Source organism: Talpa occidentalis, unplaced genomic scaffold, assembly GCF_014898055.3.
Source record: "Talpa occidentalis isolate TD23 unplaced genomic scaffold, MPIMG_talOcc4v2.1 talOcc4.7, whole genome shotgun sequence".
Taxonomy (NCBI): Eukaryota; Metazoa; Chordata; class Mammalia; order Eulipotyphla; family Talpidae; genus Talpa; species Talpa occidentalis.
The window spans coordinates 37,317,065-37,334,051 of NW_023605083.1; the positions used below are offsets into that span (position 1 = coordinate 37,317,065).

At 39.5% G+C, this 16,987-nt stretch overlaps 1 long non-coding RNA gene across 1 annotated transcript in view; it reads right to left on the minus strand.

Annotated features, from left to right (window-relative positions):
* LOC129144804 (uncharacterized) overlaps positions 1 to 16,987 on the minus strand; it is a 161,045-nt gene that overhangs the window by 67,979 nt on the left and 76,079 nt on the right. The window contains exon 3 of the long non-coding RNA XR_008549443.1: positions 5,349 to 5,410. This is a non-coding gene — a long non-coding RNA (uncharacterized LOC129144804). The remainder of the gene's footprint in view (positions 1 to 5,348; positions 5,411 to 16,987) is intronic.

The window sequence follows — 16,987 nt, forward strand, 5'->3', positions numbered from 1 at the left end:
TATACCAACTGCAAGAATAATATATGCAACACACAGAGCCATAGCCCCGGGAGGCCCAGTCTTTCCTGCTATTGGCATAGAGGGTTGTGGCCTACGCCTGTATGGCAGCAGGGGATGGGGAGTGTGGCCACATGGGTTCTGAAACTCTGGGTCTCTGGATAGTGGTGAAACTACTAAGAAAGTGGGGGAAGGGTTGCTCAGCCATGCACAACCTTGCTACAGCTTTCCAACCAATGAATGAGAGTGGCACATGGGGTAGGCTGGCAGCTATGAGGTGTGGCAGAGCACGCCGGTCATCAGCTGGCATTTCTGAAGTGTCTGAGGCCAACCTTTTGCCAACCAACACATTGCTGCTGAGGCAGCTCAGAATAGCCTTGCTTTGCCCCATTTGCAGAGGGCAGCAGTTGTGCCAATGAGGTTCTAAACTACGTCAGAAACAGTGAGGAGGACCATGATGTGGGCCCTCACATGGAGGACAACTCAGGAATGGAGGAGTGGCGGTAATTGTCAGCAACCTCCCAGTTTGATTCATACCAGTTTCATAGGGCACTGTTTCTATCTGTAAAACATCTGGTCAAACTGGATTTAAGGCTGAAACTAACTGACCCCTGTGATTGAGGAAGACATCTCCTACATTCAATGTAGTAGACATCTACTACATTCTTTCCAGTTGATTGTTGAGGTCTGATGTGGGACAACTGGGTCTGCAGAGCAGGTGCGTCCCCAGCCTGTTGTGTGAAGTGCCACAGAGCATGAAACACTCACAGTTTTCAGGAAAGAGTCAAACAGAGAAAAACAAGACATCACGCATCGTTCTAGCCTCTAGAACAATGCTATCCTACCAGGTAGCAGGTTAGAGTCACTGGGAACTTATAAAACCCCTGATGCCTGAGCCACACCCCACAGTGATGACCTCGGAATCTCGAGTTTGGACCCAGCCAATAGTACATACTTTAAAGCTCCCCGGTAATTCCAATGTGCTGGCAAGTCTAACAGTGCTCGCGCTAGGTCTGAACTGGCTGAATTTACAAGAAGGAAAGTAGAAGCTGAAAAAAAGAATGTGCTCAGCAGAAACATTTCCTCTGTGAGTCTTCCCCCATCAGGTAAGTTGTTCCTGGCAGGAGAGTGAGGGGCAGGCGACAGGCAGGACTTCTTCCCCATGTTTCTGTTGGCAAAATGCTTATTCTGTGCACCAAGGTAAAAGTGTGGGGAGACAGAAAGGATGCCATCCCTCCTCCCCCAAAGAACAGTCATAATACTGAGCTCCTATGGGATGCCAGGAGTTATTCCATCTATTTTTATACATTTCAATGTCAGAACATCCTGTGAGGTGGGTCTAACTATCCCCATTTTAAGGATGAGGAGATGGAGGCTCTGAGAGGTTAAGCCACTTGCAAAATTGAGGAGTAAGTCAATCGTGGTGGTGCTTTGTTTGGCTGCAGAGTGTGTTCTTGTCCTGTCATATCCAGCTATCTATTCCTCTCCAGAATAGGGAACCAGAACCTCAAGGGAGTTGTAATTGTGTGTGTGTGTGTGTGTGTGTGTGTGTGTGTGTGTGTGTGTTGCACTGTGGCTGGACAAGAACTTCTTGGCATTCTAGTTCCCCAATGGAAAGAGAAGGGCAAGGATCTGTGATCATTCAGTTGTTTCCTACACTGCAATTATTTTTTTAAATACCCACCCCAATACTTGTATATACTGTCCTTCCCCTAATTGAGGCTCACAAAGTTCCAGCAGTATAGTCTACCTGGATTCCCGCACTGATGTCCTATGGAAAAGCCTGATAATTCTCCCAGTACCAGGAACTCACCTGACAGTAGCCATTAAGATTGGGGGTTTTCTTCTTGCCTTTAGGGGCTACAAAAGAAACCCTGTTTTATAGACATTTCCCCTGAGGATACTTGGCTTGGTGTTTGGGTAGAGATTCCACCACCTGGGCCCCCTGCCAACTGCAGTGGAAGGGTTCAAACTGGACTCTGCTGGCTGAGGGATATGCCATTTGCAAGTTAGCAAGCGGAGGGTTTCTGCCCTTCTCAAATTTCCTTAACAGAAACAAATCTCTGTAAAGAAGACCCTGTGTGAGATGACTTGAACTATTCACCTGTCTTTCTTACAGAACTGACATATGCAATATACGCGCCTTAACCCATCACCCTAATGGTCGAAGGCAAAGGAAGAGCAGAAGCAGGTCCCAGAGTCTAGCAAAAAATACTTTAGGGCCAAGATGTCCACATTTTCCCAGCACTTGCACCATAATCTGAAATCCATAATAACACTGAGATGAGAGGGTGCAAACTGGGATAGCAAGTACTGGATGTGATTTAATGGTGAGCTGAAGACCACACATGGAGGCTTCTGGAAAATCTATTTTTCTTTTGCCAGGAATCCCTCATAATGCCCCAGGTTCATGACTTCACTTGAGTGGAATTAAATTTAAAACAAGTGAGAATGATAGAATTAGGTTTCAGTTACAAGGCCAAAACACTAAAGCAACAAGCTCATTGGGGGGCTCTAGAGGTAATGAGGGCAATCAGCAGGAGGCAGGTTAGGATTCCCCATCCTCTTGGTTCACAGCCTCTAGCCTAAAGGACCTAATTAAACAGCAAGCCCTCAAATTAGTCCTGACCAGTGCAATGTTTGGCCATATCTCACGGCAAATGAGCAATGCAAGATCAGTTTTCTCCTCCTTTCGTAATGGCAGTGACTCTTTTCCCCTAAGTGATCTGAAATGTCCCTTCTATAGACATGGCAGAAGGGAAAGGCACTGGTGCTGCTAAGAGAAGGCAGCTGTCCAAGAGAACACACACAAGCTTCAGGCTGGAGGCACCAAGAGCAGAGGCTGCTTCCGGTCCTGCCCAATTAGTGGGAACAGAAGTCCTCAGTATTTTACTAAGAATAGTGGCATGGGTGGGGGCAAGGGAGGACAGACAGTGGTCATAAAGCACTTAAAGATGGTACTTTAAGCAAATTATAGGTAAGAGATTAAGAATTAAGTAGTAAAAACACTGAAGAGAGAAGCAAATATCCAGCAAAAAATGGTACAGGGCAAGTTCTTGTAGGATCCAAAAAATCCCCAAACACAGAAGAAGAAAAATAATCCAGACCTTTGGGTTGTCACCAGTTTCCTAATGAGATGGTACTAAAAATAGATATCAGAATCCATTGTGTATACTTTATAATACATCACTACTTTGTGAAATTCTAATTAAAGGCAGAGCTCAGTCATTTTGAATAAACCTGTTCACATCTTCATAAAATGTCAAATGTAAAGAACCCTCCAGATAGATCAGGTGGAGGCTCCTGACCTGAGGAAACTATCCCTCACTGGTACAGTTGTCAACCAGAATGGCTTAAACCAAGTGAGCAGCCTCCTAATGGACTGCTTGCTAACAAGGCTTATTTCTGCCTCAATGCAGTCACACAGCAAATTGATTAGTTAAACAAATGTTAAGGCCTAACATTGAAGGCAGCCTGCACCCTAGGGACAGAAAGCAACTAGCCCATGACCACATGTGCTATGCCTGAGGCTTAGGACAAACTCTAACAGACATCCAGTGTGGATTCAAATGAACTGACTATTAAGCTCCATAAAAATTTGCAGGTCTTAAAGGTAGTTCTTTCAAGCCACCAAAAATGATTAGATCCCAAACTTATGGGCAACCTGACACAGAACAGCTGAACTACTATAAATGAAGAAGCTAGCAGGTTCCAGTTAGTCTTTACTTCTGTTTAGGTATGCTAAAACTCTTGGCTTTGATGTTTAGTCCTTTTTTCAGCTTCATTCCAGTGTAACTGACAAATAAAATTTCTAAAAAATGTGATCTCTAAAGTAGAAATGTGATGATTGGATACACACTATGAAAGGATTCCCACCATCAAATTAACCTCCACATCCATCACCTCTTATGTCTATCTCTTTTTTTTTTTTTTTCAGAAGAACAATTATGTTCTACTCTCTTAGCAAATATCAGTTTAATTTAGTCCCATATTTATCTAAATTGGTCAATTCAATCATGGTAATTAAGATTTATGTTTCAGAAACTGACCAAAATATTAACTTTGTGAGGTCTTTTTTAAAAAGGTATTCTCTTGGGCCTCCCCTGGTGGCGCAGCAGTTGAGCGCCGCGCTTTGAAGCTGTCCACAGCCTCTGCAGTGTCAGTTCGATCCCAGCTGGCTGGCGAGGGTCCCACAGGGTGCGGCAGACCTCTCCTGCCGCGCCCGCTGCTCCCCTCAGCAGTGTATTTCGTCAGTCTGCCTGTTCTGTTCCCCGCTTTGTCTCTGGTAAATCCTTTCACCCTCCTGCGCATCTGGCCTGTACCCCGGTTCTTGTGTAAATGAATAAATAATATTTAAAACAAGGTATTCTCTTTTCTCATTTTTAAAGTTTTTTTAATCATATAATGAATTAATATGGTTCAAATTTCAGAAATTGAGAAGGGATGTTTGAAAGTATATAAATGAAAAATTTCTCTCCCATTCCGGGCTCTCAGTCACCTAGTTTTTCTCCACATAGGTAAATGGTGTTTTAGAATTTGTGTATAGCCTTCTAGAGATATTTTTACAGATATAAAATCAATTTGAATCTAGGAAACACACACATACATACATGTATGTTATCGTATATAGAGAGATATCGAATGTAGAGAATATAGATTTTCTTTCCTATTTTTACACATATGCCAAATAAACTCTTTATTTGAAGCCAGCCTTTAGCATTTCTAAGTGTTTAGCTAATATGTTGCTACCACTCATCCACAGCAATCATAAAAAATTATTTTGATAATTTTTTTGTGACATGTAAAGCTGTAGTTCTATTTAGTTTGGGGGCAGAACGCCTTTTGAGTGCTTATGAAAATTATGATCCCTCTTCATTGGAAAAGAAGCACATATGCACTTACAAGAAGTTGCACATCATTTCACAAGGTTTCATTATCCAGACAAATCATCACCACTGACAACAAAAACATTAAAGAAACGAAGTTTCTGGGAAACTAATTTGCTGTAATTCCTAGTTACTAAATGACAGAAGTGGGATTCAAACGACAGTTCAACTCCAAAGCTCACCCACCAGCACCACCAACTCTTCTGTGTCCTTACTCACTCCCTCATGGTATTGCTATAAGGGCCTCTCTCAGAAGAGGTGAAGGGAACAGGATGTGTAAAGTAGAAGGGCAGGACCCTCTAGAAAATGGGGCAGATAACCTCCTTATTATACATCTCTGCAGGATGGTACAGAGAGGCTATACCTTAGGAAACATCCCAGAAATTGCATTCGTTAAAATCTTGGGCTCTAAAATCATACAGATCTGTTTAAATCTGGCTATGTCATGTTGAGCAAGTTACTTACCTTTTCAGAACCTCTAGTTCCTCATCTGTCAAATGGGGAAGATACCATGTCTTCTTGGGTTTCTATGAGAATTAAATGAGATCAAGTATTGGCACAGTGTCTAACACATTAAATGTTTAATAAATGAAAACTATTATTATTCACTGGTCTGTTACTGTGGACGTTTTTGTCAACTGGTTCATGGAATTCATCCTACTCATAATAAAAGCATTCCCCAGTGATATCCCAGGATAGGAAACATTCTGAATTTGTTTTTATCTCTTTTAGGGGTTAAATCTTCTAGCTTGCTCAGAGGTTTTGTTTTGTTCCCTTTTAAACCACAAATGGGCACTGACTTCTTTCAGTTATTTTCTCGACCCCTATAGATATCCTCTGTGAATGTACTGATTTCACTGATATTCAAATAATATATTAACTTGGCATTCCTGGAATAAACCTAGGGATGGTGTATATATTTTTAATGAATTGCTGGCTTCAATTTTTCAATTTTCATTTTAACATTTTGCACTTATGATCAAGAGGGAGATTGTTCTGCACTCTGCTTTCCAAGAATATTCTTGTTAGGTGATGGCATTATTTTATGGTCCCATAAAATAAGTTGGAACAATTTCCATTATCTTTATTCCATTAAAGAATTTACCTGAAATTGTTTTTCTTTCTTAAATTTTTGAAAGAACTCACCAGTGAAGCCAATTGGCCTGAAGCTTTCTTTGTGGAATGACAATTCCAGATTTCATTTTCTAATCTATAGGACTATTAAGATTTGTTTTGATAAGTGTTATTCAAGATTTTGCCCATTCATGTAAATTTTATTCATCCAAATTAAACATAAAGTGATTAATTAATAACATGCTTACTATTTTTTTCATTTTAGTAGTATATACTTTGATAGTCTGTATTTTCTCTCTCTCCCTTGCATGTTTCCTTACTCTCTCTTTGATTAATCTTGCAATTTTAGACGATTGATCTCATCAATTTTATTGGACTTTTCAAAGAACCAGCAATTAGATTTGTTGATTTCATCTGTTCTCTTTCTCTTTCATTTCACTGATTTTTTACTCTTATCTTTATATGTTATTTATTCTGCCTTCTTAATATGTTGTTCCTTTTATTTACTTATTTTTTAAAGGTTAGGTTTATTAGGAGGGAAGAGAGAAGAAGATGCTTGCACAGACACAAGCAGGCAGAGAGAGCTGTCTATTTTGTTCCTTTTATCATAAGATAGAAGCTTCGATAATTTACCTAATTTGTCTCTCTCTTTGTCTAATATATGTCATAGGGATTAAAAAATTTCCTCTATGTACTATCTTAGCTCATTAACATATTTTAATATATCATAGTTTAATTATCATTCAATTTAGAATATTTTCAAATTTCCTTTAAGTTCCCTTCTTGTAGGATATTTGGATGTGGATAACTTAATTTTCAAATATATAGATATTTTCTAGTTATTTCTGATTAGTTCTTTTGAAATTATTTAAGACATATTTTTATATAAAAAGTATGTATTCTGAACTTGTTGCATCCATTGTTCTATTATATGGATCAGGGAATTTATTCATTAAACTTTCTAATTTTTCTGTATCCCTACTGATGTTTCTTTCTTCTAAATGTTACTGAAAAAAATCATTAAAATCACTATAGTGGTTAAAAAAAAATCACTATAGTGGTGGGATTGCCATGTCCTCCCATATCCCTTTTCAGTACTGTACTCTAATTTTAAAGTTATGTTATTAGGTTTAGACAAATATGAATTGTTAGAACTTCCTGGTGAGTTGGTTCTTTAAAATTTCCTCTGTAGTCTACTTCTTGCTTAAAGTCTCTTTTGACTCCTTATAATTAAGGTATGTCTCTTAATCAGAAGCATACAGTTACAGTTTTTTCTATGTTGGCTTTTTAATTGGAGTATTAAGATAGTTTGTATTTAAAAATATAATTATGCACAGTTTAGTTTATATCTTCCTTCTTAACACTGGTTTTCTACTTGTCCCTCTGTGATCCATTTTCTCTCTTTTCTTGCTTTCTTTTGAATTATACGAGTATTTATTCTGTATTTGTTCTCTGTTAGAACTTTTATTATGATATGCCTACATGTACCATTATTATAATGCCACAGACTTCTTTGTATTTATACTAATGTGTTTTATGTCTTGAATAGTTTGTTATCTCTAATCAGTTTTAAACATTTTTCACCTTTATCTCTTGATAAAGGTCCTTTATCTCTTGATAAAGGTGCATCTGTATCATTTCCGTTTCCATCTTCAGGCACTCCAATTACATGGCTTTTAAGGCTTGTCACCTAGCCCCATATGACATCTATGCTTTTTTTCTGTATTTTCCATACTTAGTTTTCTCTTCTTGCTTCAGTCTGGACATTTTCTATTCATCTATCTTACAGATAACTAATCATTACTCCAGATGGCTCTGACATGCTGTGAAACCCATCTAGTATGTTCTTAATTTCAAGGCATTTGGGGGAGTAAATAAAAGGGGTCATTTTTCCAGCTCTGGAATTTCTACTTAATTACTTAATACAGATGCCAATTCCCTGCTAAAATATTTATTTCCTAAAAATATTGATCATAGTTACTTAAAGGTTGTACCTAATAATTCCACTGTCTTGATTACTCATGACACATTTCTTTTTCTTTTTTAAAGATTTGCCTCATCCTTTTTAAAAAAATGGATTATTTTTCACTGAGGTAAGCAGTTTACAACACTGTGACTCATTGGTACAGGTTCATACCTCATCAGATGTATGTTCACAGCATACCCACCACTGTGGGCATATTTCTATTGTCTCTTTTTTCTCTTGGTCTTTTTGGGGGGTAGGTATATCCAGTAATTTTTAATTTAATTCTGGATATTATCTATAAAAAATAGAGAGAGTTTCCCAAGAGGAGTATATATGGAGTTCAACTGACCCAAGGAGTTCTGAAATTACAAAACTGTAAGTCTTTGTAGGGATCACAGCCCCTTAAGAACCAATGAGTAGAATACCTACAAATATTTCATATAGCTTATTTATATAAAATAAACTCATTAAGAACCAATGAGTAGAATACCTACAAATATTTCATATAACTTATTTGTATAAAATAAACTCATTAATCCCCTCTAATAAATATCTAATTTATTAAATACCCAATACAACACAATACTGTCAAGGCTTTGTCCTAGAAAGTGGCTCTTTATAGCTAGTATTTAAATACTTGATTCTATGTCAATAAATACTTTCATATTATGTTTCTTTTTCTACTATTAAATAACACCATTATTATAATGCCACAGACCTCTTTAATTGTCAAATGGGACTCATTTTAGAACTGAAGACTAAAATTTAGAGAAACCTACCATAAAGAAGTCAGCATAGGCCCATCATAATGGTTAGACCATGTGGCCCTCTGTTTCCTTTGTAAATCACAAAAGTGTTGTTTTCTCCTTATGAATAAACCATGTTTTATTTTCACAACTTAATGATAAAAGTATCTTTTACATTATTATTATGCATCCACTTTAAACTTATTTGAATTCTCCTTTTGGATAGGATTCAATTCTTTAGGGATTTGTTATAGAACATGTATTACACACAAGACTCCATCGCCCTTACTGGCTTGTAAATCACTGAGTAGGGAATAGGCTGTAGGATTGTGAATTCACTAAAAATCAGGTTCCACAAAAAGCAACTAAACAAACAGGAGAAGATCTTCACAAACAATGTCCTGAATAAAGACACATTCTAGAGAAGACAACTATGAGTAGTAGAACACATATTTTTGCTCAGTCCTAGCAAGTTCCAAGATGCTATAATATGTCAAATGTCCTTGCTCTGATCAGTCTCCCTTCCCAGGTGTCTGGCCTATTTCAGAGCTCAACTAGTAGCTGGGGTCCTTTGAACAGGTCCCTACCTTTCCCCTACCCACTTCTACTTCCCCTAGTACAGTATGTCTGACTGCCTTCCCTGGACCCCTTACCATACTCAGATCACGTAACTGTAACCTCAAGGAACAACACTGTTGCATCAAAGATATAAAGGGAGTCAGTGAGTTATCTTGGCAGCACTAGGACAGTATCCAGTGCCTAATAGGTACTCAAAGAAGATCCAAATGAATGACTGAAACAAATGAATATAATAAAACAAATGAATATAATAAAAGGCCAGGGAGAAAGTGAAGCTCAGGGGCTGCTTAAATAGCCAGTGGCTTCTCACTCCCCAATACTTCTCTGGTCAAAGTCCTGCAGGACGCTGTGAGTTCTCTTTGTAGGAGTTGGCTCCCTTAAAAACGCCCTAGCCTCCCTGCTCCTGGATCTGGGAGGACTCCAGTATACTGGTTTCTGGGACAATAGTATACTGGTTTCTGGGACAATAGTATACTGGTTTCTTGGAATAGTTCTTCACTATTCTCTTGGTTTGACTTTAATTTTGTCCGATGTTTACCCAGCCTGATCAATAGAAATTCCAGATTTATAATTCTGAAGGCATTTCTTAAATGCAAAAAATGGTTCCTGGAGTTTCATTCAGTTATCTAGGAGATTTCTCTACGTGGCTTTCCCTACATAGAACTCAAAATAAACATTTAATGTATATTAAATGAAATAAGAGACCTGAAATAAGAGACCTATTAATAGTTCTTAATATTTTCTTCTGGGTCTACTCAGAGAAAATCACGTGGTGGCATCAGATACTGGAGGGTTTAAGATATGGAACTTAATTTCAAGAAATTTACTGCTTTATACCACATGAGAATTAGTCAGAATTCCTTTGGTTACAAATGGCAAATGGAATTTTTTTAAAGTTATATAACTGAATTGTTGAAATTCATATCCTGAAAGTAAACTCAAGCCAGGAATAGAATGCTACCAGGACTCCCTCTTGAGTTCTCATCTCAGCCATTCTCTGTATGTCAGCTTTCTTCTCTTAGGCTTCACCAAATCACTGCAAAATTACTGCTAGCAGTTTTATTTTATGCTGGTTTCAGCCTATTGATAATTCTGCTATCAGATAGAAATGTCTGAGGTCTCTCATATGTGCCCAATGTCTTTCCCATAGACATTTCCCCTCTTAATCTAATATGACTGGACTGGCCCTTGGAGTTCTGATTACAATTGCAAGATGCCCTCCAGTAACAGCCATCAGGAAATTTTGAAAAAATAGAAGTTTGTTACTGATAAGACCTGGAATTACACAGCACACCTGGGCCATATTGAGTTTACCGGCAGAGAGAGCGAGCAAGCACATGGGCCTGAAGTCCTGATTCTACTAGAGTTGAGGTTTAGGATTTTGCAGGCTCAGTCTTTATTGCTAAACTTAAGGCATGAGAGCATGAATTTAAAACATGGGAAGAGAAAGAAAGAAAAAACCCAAGAGAGCCCAAATGATTATCAAAATCAACCAGCATCTATAATACAAATTAACAAACAAAAAAAACCCTTATTGGTGGGAGGTAGCCTGGCTTTTTACCTAGTTATGTGGCTTGAAATGTGTTTATTTTAGCTAATCACCTTTGAAATACATATTTTGGCATCAAACCTTAAGTCAGGGACTTGTACTAAAAAAAAGAAAAGGGGCCTCCCCTGGTGGCACAGCAGTTGAGCGCTGGACTGTGAAGCTGCCCGCAGCCTCTGCAGCACTGGTTTGATCCCCAGCCACCGATGAGGGTCCCACATGGTGCACAGACCTCTCCTGCCACCTGCTGCTCCCCTCAGCAGTGTACTTCGTCAGTCTGCTTGTTCTGTTCCCTGCTCTGGCTCTGGTGAATTTTCTCACCCTCCCGCACTTCTGACTGTACCCAGTACTTGTATAAATAAATAAATAAATCTTTAAAAAAAAAAAAGAAATGAAATGAAAAGTCAACAATCAGGGTTTATGCTCCAGCACCCAGGTTCACATCACTTAGCTTTGTCACCACACATGAGCCAAGGGGAAAAAATCCTGGGTTTTTATTTACCCAGTTGGGTCAAGTGCCCATTCCTATAACAGTCAGCCATGGCAATGAATGAATAGTGTAATTGGCTCAGCTTGGATCAGATATCCATCTCTAGCCAAGCAACAGTGACCAGAGGGCTGAGAACCACAATAACACAGTAGATCTAACTCAAATTATATGTCTAAATCACTCTCGGTCAATAAAACAATGAACATCTACTACTACTTCCATTGGAATAAGTTCCTGCCACACATAAAATGTTCAAACACGGGGCATTTCCTGAATTGACTATTTTTCAATGGACCAGAACATTTTCAAAACTTATGTAGATGCCTCTGATTACAGAGAAAAACCTAAATTGTTTCATTGTGAAGACCCTTCTGTCCTCAAAACTTTCTCACTATCTGGCTGAGTCCTTCTGGTCTACGTTGCCAACCAATGACTGAAACAAATGTCTTGTTTCCTGGCCTTAAGAATGAAACATAGAAAACACATTAATCTCCAGTGGGGAAACTTCAACCTTCAAGCCCCTAGTTGCCTTGTTGACTCTGGTGCAGTGGCAATTTGTGAATGACAAAGAGGTAAGAAGTTCAACTTCTGACCAGATACCATTGGTCACTTCTCTTGAGACCCAATACTTCCCAGGGCCCAATATTTGTATTTCATAGGACATAGACAAGATCTTGGGGATGAACATGTACAGCCAAACTGAGAAATATCAGGCAGACATAAGATGGCTGTTAATAATATAGACCAACTTATAGTCTCTTCTAGAGCTCTCCAAGCTCACCAGGTGGCCTCCTCCATTTTTAAGCCCCACACCTAATTGTTCTACCCATGGCTGACTTAAATCCCCCTGTTCCTTGGTATGGGGGTTGGGGGAGTAGATGATCACTCTTGCCCTTAATCTGAAATGGGCTAAACCTAGTCACGCCCACTGTTCCCATGGTGTAGAAATTGGTCCTTGGCTGGGCTCAGACTCACTGCCATTCCAGGACTTACTGCCTTAGAATGAGCAGGGAGTGGGAGGGTAAGGAGAGAAAGGAAATGTTTACCATCTGTTCAATCTGGAGGACACTGAGAGATCAAATTTTTGGCACAAAATGTAACCATGGGAGAATGAAATTTTTACTTTTTAGTAGCACAAAAAAATCTAATCTGGGAGATAAGGGACCTCATATTTACTCTTAACTTAGTCACTAACTAGGTATATGACTCGAGATGGTAACTTTACCTCCAATGGACCCAGTAAATTATAGTTCTCCTTCCAACTCTAACATTCAATGGTCTGGTTATTTGTGCTTAGGATGGAAGTGGGTAGAGGAGAGAAGAGGAGGGATATAGAAGCTCTGCCTAGATTCATGGTTCCTAAATTGGGCCATGAACCCCTGGGAGAAAAAGCACAGAACTTTTCAAGGGGATCTCAAATCCATATGTGAGCTAAGCTTCACCTGCAGACTGAATAAAAAATATTTCACACATATATGTACCATTTAAAAGTTTATATTGATATATGTACTCTGGGATTAATTATATGTCAATTCATTTTAAAGGTGTTTCTCATTATAAAATGTTTGCAATCAACAAACACCAGAACAACAACTAAAATTGTTCTTGAGAAATGTTTGTTTATGAGAGTCCTTCTTACAAAGTGGAGAGCCATTGATGAGGAGAAAAACTTACAGTAAGGAGAGATTGTGCCTGGGGGTGCATTAACTATTGCATTTGGTTTATGAGAAATTAAGACTAACACAATTTTAGAGAAAATTCTTAGTTTTTAAACCCAATGTCATTTCCTTTGTGAAGCCACCTTGCTAGGTCACCACACTGCCCCACCCCACCAGCAGGATAAGACACTATCATTCAGGGGTTCAGAAGGAAAATAAGAACACACTCCAATCAGGATAGTTTAGCAAAGACTTAAAAACTTAATAAAAGAATATTTGCTGAGGTTATAGAGAAAATGCAAGGGTTAGCCCAGTCCTGAAGTGCTAAGGGGAGGGCGGATACCACTCTCCTTGGCAGGCTAATTCCTGTTGGAATTAGCAGGAGAGAGTCCCCAGGAGAGGGCTACCTAGCATGGAGCAGAGACTCCTGGAGGGATGCAGCCCAATGCCACTCCACAGGGAGGAAGTCAAGGGGATAAATAACCCGCTCACTCTCCCTTTCACACTCCATTACCTACTGTTTCCTGTCATGGACCAATGCTACCAGAATCTAGAATGCGAGAGAATCTACTCATGTAGCTATGCAGGTCAACCTCCTAAAGCAAAGGAAGGGGTGAAGAAGGCAGAGTGTGGACTGAGAGGAGCATAGAGAAGAGCACCCACAGTACTCAGTACTTCCCTCTTTTCTAGCACTTTCCAAATTCGATGATAATTATCTGTTGACATTTCTGTCTCCATACTACCCTCACTCCACTCCACACTACACTTCCGTTAGGTTCTCAAGGGAAGGAGTTGTGTCCTGGTCACTTCTGCAGTCTCAAAACCAAGCACAATGTAGATCCCTAAGAAGTATTTGAGTTTCAATCTGAGGCAACAGTTTTGAAAAACAAGTGCCATATGGCCTGTATAGGTGGCATCTGCTGCTGCTGCTGGGTGTTCCTGGGACCCGTGGGTCCTGGAATGCATCTCCCTCCCAGAGCACCACATGAGATGAATGGAGAAACTCTTGAGCATGCTCCCTGGGAGATGTGTACAAGAATGTCCAGAGTAACTTTGCTTCTAATAGACCCAAAATGGAAATAGTCCCAATGTCCATCAACAAGAAAATGAATAAGGGCCTCCCCGGTGGCGCAGCGGTTGAGCGCTGGGTTGCGAAGCTGCCCGCAGCCTCTGCGGCGCCGGGTCGATCCCCGGCTGCTCCCCGGCCACTGGAGGAGGGTCCCACATGGCGCGCAGACCTCTCCTGCCACCCGCTGCTCCCCTCAGCAGTGTACTTCGGTCCTCCTGCCTGCTCTGCTCCCCGCTCTGGCTCTGGTGAATTCTCTCGCCCTCCCGCGCTTCTGACTGTACCCAGTGCATGTATAAACAAACAAACAAACAAATAAATAAATAAAAACATGCCTCTATAAAAAAAGAAAAGAAAAGAAAATAAATAAGTAATTGTGCAACGCTGCTCATGAAAGAAAATAAATGAACTTTAAATGCAAAGAATAACATGGTGGCTTCTCCCAGACAAGATGTTTAACAAAAGAAATGTCACAGAAAAAAAGAACCACATAACATATTTCACAGTCTTTGATATTAGTTCAAAAATAGACAAAATGAAATGATGCATTGTTTGGGGATACACAGAGGTTGTGTTTCGGTTATTTATTGCTGCCCTAAAAAATCATGCAAAACTGGGCCTCCCTGGTGGCACAAGGGGGTAAGACACACCCTATGAAGCTATCCACAGCCACTGCAGTACGAGTTCGATCCCCGGCCAGGGAGCTACCCACAGGGCGCAGCAGACCTCTCCTGACTCTCCCGCTGCTGCCCTCAGCAGTGTTTTTCAGTGGATTTGTCTGTTCTGTTCCCCGCTCTGTCTCTGGTGAATTCTCTCACCCTCTCCCCACTCCTCTGGCCTGTACCCCAGTTCTTGTATGCATAAATAAATAAATCACCAAAAAAATCTGCAAAACTAAGTGACAAAACACCAGTGATTCTACTGGCTTACAATGTGGGTCAGGTTGCATAGAGCACACCAAGAAAGGGACATCTCTGCTCCACACTGAACCATAGCTGGGGTGGCTGGTTGGGACAGTTTGATGGGGCAGTTGGCACTTAACTGGGGGGCTTGGTTAGCTTGGACTTTCTCACAGCACGGTGATCTCAGCGTTCCAAGAGGGAATATTCCCCAAAAATGGACACTACATGGCAAACACCTATTAAATCTCTGTTGCATTGTGCTTATTAATATCCTGTTGACTGAAGCAAGTCATAGGCACCTAGAGGGGACTATAGAAGGTCAGCATAAGAGGGAGTCACATTTCATTGGGGAGCCACCAAGGTAATGGCTCACCACAGTCAATAAAATAACAATAATTTTCTCAAAAGTAGTGGTTAATTTCTGGAAGAAAGGAGAATGTGATTAGGGAAGAGCACACAGGGAGGGTGTAAAATACCAGCACTATTCTATTTCTAAACTGAATGGTAGCTAACATAGGGGTTACCTTCTTCTTAGAAAGGTCAATTCCACACAATGCTGTATTACGCAGCCCATAAAATTTACAGTTGTATATTCACAAATAGTTTACAATGTAATGTTTTCATTGTATTACTAAATGAAAAACAGGAAAATATCTATGTACATTATGAAGATCCCAACTAGGTATCAGAACTGTTTAGAAGGAGCTGGAAGTAAATAAACCTCCATGCCAATGTGGTTGTCTTAATGTTGTAGAACTCTGACTTATGTAAATTTTCTTCTTCTTTTTTTTAATATTTTATAGCCAATGTGTAACTCATTCATCAATTTATTGAAATAATCTTTCAGGTGATTAGATTATAAGGCTTTTTTGTTTTTTAATGCAGACACTGAGGAAACAACTATGGCTTTTACAAGATAAGACTCAGAATTAGGGTCAGTTCTTGCTAGAAGTTTGTATGTTGCTAGTGTTGCTGGAGTGGACATTATTTGTTGCAATCAGCTCATCATTTTATGCTAAAAATGTATTCTAGAAACCCACAATGAGACAATAATGGAACATGAACCATTCGACAAATTTATTCCATATTATTGTATATTAAAATTCCTCAAACAACTAGTATCTGTGGAGGAATTTGTGTTCTCTAAGACAATCTTCTTTGATCTCTCTCTTTCCCCACTGGTCTGTTATAATTAAAATGATTTTCTAACCAGGTATTTCAAGTTAGCACAAGGTTTCTATTTCATGTAGTGGTTGGTTAAGCAATAAGCAGTTCGATAAACAATGAAAACAGTATTTTATGTTAATTTAGATGACATTAAGCACCATCTGATAGGATAAGGCACCCAGCACCAGCTTTGAATAATTGCTTCTGAAAATGGTCCTTCTGAACGCAATTAAAACCTTAGACCTTCACTTAGAATAGTATGACAGCTGTTGGCCACATATACCCACTAAGTACTTCAAATATGACTAGTCCAAATTGAGATATGGTGTAAATATAAAGTACATCCTGGAGTTTGAAAACTTAGAAGGAAAATAAAAAGAAAGTAAAATAGCCTGTTAATTATTATTTTATCATTTACATGTTAAAATGTTTACAATTTGGATCTATTGAGTTAAAATGTGTTATTAAAATTGATTTCACTTGTTTTATTTTACACATTCAATGTGCAGTTATAGAATTTAAGATGTCAGGGGCCTCACTGGTGGCGCAAGGATTAAAGTTGACGTGCTATCAAGCTATGACCAGCCACTGCGGCCTGAGTTCAATCCAGGCCAGAGAGCTGACCCACATATGGCGCAGCAGACCTCTCCTGTCTTACCTACTGCTCCCCTCAGCAGTGTATTTCAGTAAATCTGCCTGTTCTGCTCCCCACTCTGTCTCTGGTGAATCCTCTTACCCCGCCCTCCCACACCTCTGGACTATACCCCAGTTCTTCTATGAATAAATAAATAAAATACATCTTAAAAAATTTAAGATCTTAAATCTAACTCTCATTTGGGGCTTGCATTACACTTCTGTTATGTGGTGTTGCCTTACAATGGAAGGACAGGCTGCCTTAAGATGTTTAGAC